This window comes from Silene latifolia, chromosome 2 (genome assembly GCF_048544455.1).
Source record: "Silene latifolia isolate original U9 population chromosome 2, ASM4854445v1, whole genome shotgun sequence".
NCBI lineage: Eukaryota > Viridiplantae > Streptophyta > Magnoliopsida > Caryophyllales > Caryophyllaceae > Silene > Silene latifolia.
In genome coordinates, this window is record NC_133527.1 from 50,970,785 (window position 1) to 50,974,269 (window position 3,485).

At 32.2% G+C, this 3,485-nt stretch overlaps 1 long non-coding RNA gene across 1 annotated transcript; it reads right to left on the bottom strand.

Annotated features, from left to right (window-relative positions):
• Positions 1 to 290: 290 nt before the first annotated feature.
• Positions 291 to 2,043, bottom strand: LOC141642738 (uncharacterized). The gene is made up of 3 exons (XR_012543407.1): positions 1,805 to 2,043; positions 1,472 to 1,638; positions 291 to 1,240 (listed from the first exon to the last, which is right to left on the bottom strand). It is a non-coding gene; the product is annotated as an uncharacterized LOC141642738 (long non-coding RNA).
• Positions 2,044 to 3,485: the final 1,442 nt, after the last annotated feature.

Sequence of the window (3,485 nt, forward strand, 5' to 3'; positions counted from 1 at the left end):
TCACTTGTTTTCGAAATTCTTGTGATTCCCTCGTGTACTTTATTCCAGATTGTAATCCAGTGATGATCATTACTCAATATTAACAATAGGAGGGTATATGCGTCACAATTCTATAATGCGCTTGAAAAAATTTACCGATTGAGCGTGAAAAGGTGAATTAAAGCAGGAAACTGATCTAAAGCATTTAAAGCGGAAGACGATGACACAAATCGTTACTCTTGAGTCTTGCCTATCTCCTACCCCTGACGAAACACAACCCCAATTTTACATATGCTGTGAGAATGAGAAAATAAGAGCAAAAAATATCGCCGAGTTTTGCATAGGACGGTCTCACGACACAGTCTATTACATGCTTTTCAACAAAATTGTTGTGCAGGGAACAATACATAGAATGAAGTAGAACCATGAAATCTATGTGGCATGTACATTACTTTAGGAAGTATTAGATATTTACATAGTCAAAAGATCATTCCTTCACCAATGACAGATTCATTACAAAAACTGACAGTGTCTTTCATTTATCCATCAATGTATTCAGTGTCAAGTCCTTTCAATTGTTCTTCTTCGACCTTTGCTTCTTGTTCCGCTTCTTGTATCATACTTTATTGCCTCAGCCTCTTCCCTGGTTGCTTCTTGACCAGCCTTACCGTCAATTTATTCTCCCTTGATATTGTCAGCCTCATGTTTCCCTGGGTCCGTTGGGGATGTTAGTGGACTTAAGAAGTACTCAAATACCTGTTTTCATGATAACAGCTTTTCTGCACCATCTCTGATTAACAGCCTGCTCATCAACTAATCAATGCACATCATTAAATTGATAGAAAGGAGCAAAATTTGTCAGCTTTCACCATCATATTCATACAATAAAGAATCAATATGGCCAGGAAAAGAAGTCACAGAAAAATGAAATATAGAGACTCTAGCAAGCACCAAAATTTGAAAAGATGAAACAATATGGCCTACTATGGAATGGATATATTGACAACAAAATGTATATATTGACAACATCATGGAATGGGAAAGAAAACAAACAGTTGTAACAAGCCTTGGTTTTCAGCAGTTGTGCAGACTGTTTCACATTTTTTCTGTTGAAACTAGGAAAGATCTATGAATGAGTACTACAACTGAGTATTTTAAAATCCGGCCCGAGTCATGCACGCCAGCGATCAACATCAACATCAGTCGGCGCCGCGGTCAGCCATACCCTGTCAGCAACATCTCCCGAAACTCAGACCAACATCTGTCAAGCCATGAACCAAACCTGACTAACTAATAACATCATTGAAAGACTGTCTCACATTACCATTATTGAAAGACCGTCTCGCAAATGAATCAGTGAAACTAGATCAATCACAAACACAAGCTCTCCCCAATTTATTACATTTCCCCCAAAAAATCGAACATTTCAAATCTAAAAAAAAAAAAATCAAAAATATTCAAAAACAAAAAAATGATTGAAACAATATGATACCTGCTTAGCCTTGTACCCAAGACAACGAGCCTTATCGGGTCGGGATGGATGGATAATCCTAACGGTTGAAGGTAATTGATGATATTCCCAGCAACGCGTCCTTAAAATGAACCTCATAACATCTGATTGTTTCTTATTCCATAGCTCCTACACATGCTTGTACACCCCTGTTTTAATTCCAAATTAAAATTAAAATTCATCCATTTAATCACCATTAATGAAGCTTATTATACCTAGATTAATTAGGGTTAGACTTCAAATTTGGGGGAAACTTTAAAACAACGGAAATAATTAATAAAAATATGAGAATAATTACGAAATTAAAGAACTTACATGAAACTTGATCGAAATTGGAGGATTGGTGCAATGAATTTGAGCAGAACTCAATAATAGTTGTGGTTTGTGCAACAGAGTGCGACAAAGAGCGCGCCGTCGGCAGCTGATCGTGGTCGTTGGATGACAGTGGTCAGAGGACAGCGGTGGGAGGAAGAGGTGGATGTGAGGAGGTGGAAAAGACAGGAAGGTACGAGTGAGGGTTGGGGTTGGGGTTGGGGTTTGTAAGAGTTAAACGAGCGTCTAATATTGGTCGTTTATTATTTTATCTGAGGGGCTTGTGTGTTAGTTCGTAAGTTCGCACCGAACTTTAGGTTCGCACAGGATCCTATTTCTATATATATATATATATATATATATATATATATAGTAAAGTTCTAATGAGTCCACCTATATATTTGAGTCCATAAGTCCTCACTACATCCCTTAGATATCCCACTAAGGATGGTTGAGGTTGAAAGCAAAAAAAACATATTTAGCACTAATGAGTTTCATATACACTAATTAATCCACTTTCTCTCTCTAGCTTTAATTATACATTCACTAATGGATTAATTATACACAAAAAAAAAATTTGAGCATAATTTTTTTTTTGGACTGAAACTTTATACAAATGTTACTACACTTTCACTGTTTTAAAAGTGTAATTTCAACGGAAAAAAATGTAATTTTAACAAAAAAAAAATTGCGGTTTGACGGATTTTATTTTGAAATTTGAAAATTTGAAGCAAATTTACAATATATTTTGCGTTTTACGAGTGTAAGTCAGTTTTTTCGACAAATATTATTTTGAATTTTTCCAATTTTAACACAACTCATTGTGAATTGAGTGACTTATAAGTGTAACTTTATTCTTTTAAAAGTGTAATTTTAGTCAATTAAAGTGTAATTTTAATCCATTAAAGTGTAATTTTAGTCCATTAAAGTGTATTTTTAGTCCATTGAGAGTGTATCTTTAGTCCATATTAAAAGTATAACTTTAGTCCATTAAAGTGTAATTTCAGTCCATTGAGAGTGTAACTTTAGTCCATTGAGACTGTAACTTTTGTCCATATTAAACATGTAACATGAGTCTATTGAGAGTAAAACTGTAGTCCTTGAGAGTGTAACTTTAATAGATATAAGTGTAACTTTAGTAGAGAAAAATGTAACTTTAATAGAGATAGCTGTAACTTTAATAGAGAAATCTGTAATTTTAATAGAAAAAAGTGTAATTCTAATAGAAAAAAGTGTAACTTTAACTTTAATAGGGATAAGTGTAATTTTAATAGAGAAATGTGTAATTTTAATAGAAATAAATGCAATTTTAATAGAAATAGCTGTAACTTTAACTTTAAAAGAGATAAGTGTAATTTTAATAGAGAAATGTGTAATTTTAATAGAGAAAAGTGTAATTTTAATAGAAATAAGTGTAATTTTAACTTTAAAAGAGCTAAGTGTAATTTTAATAGAAATAAGTGTAATTTTAACTTTAATAGATATAAGTGTAATTTTAATAGAGAAAAGTATAATTTTAATAGAAATAAGTATAACTTTAACTTTAATAGATATAAGTATAATTTTAATAGAGAAATGTGTAATTTTAATAGAAAAAATATAACTTTAATAAAGAATTATAATTTTAATAGATCTATGTCTAAAAAAAAATAACAAGACGATAAAATGAGAACAAAAAATGAGA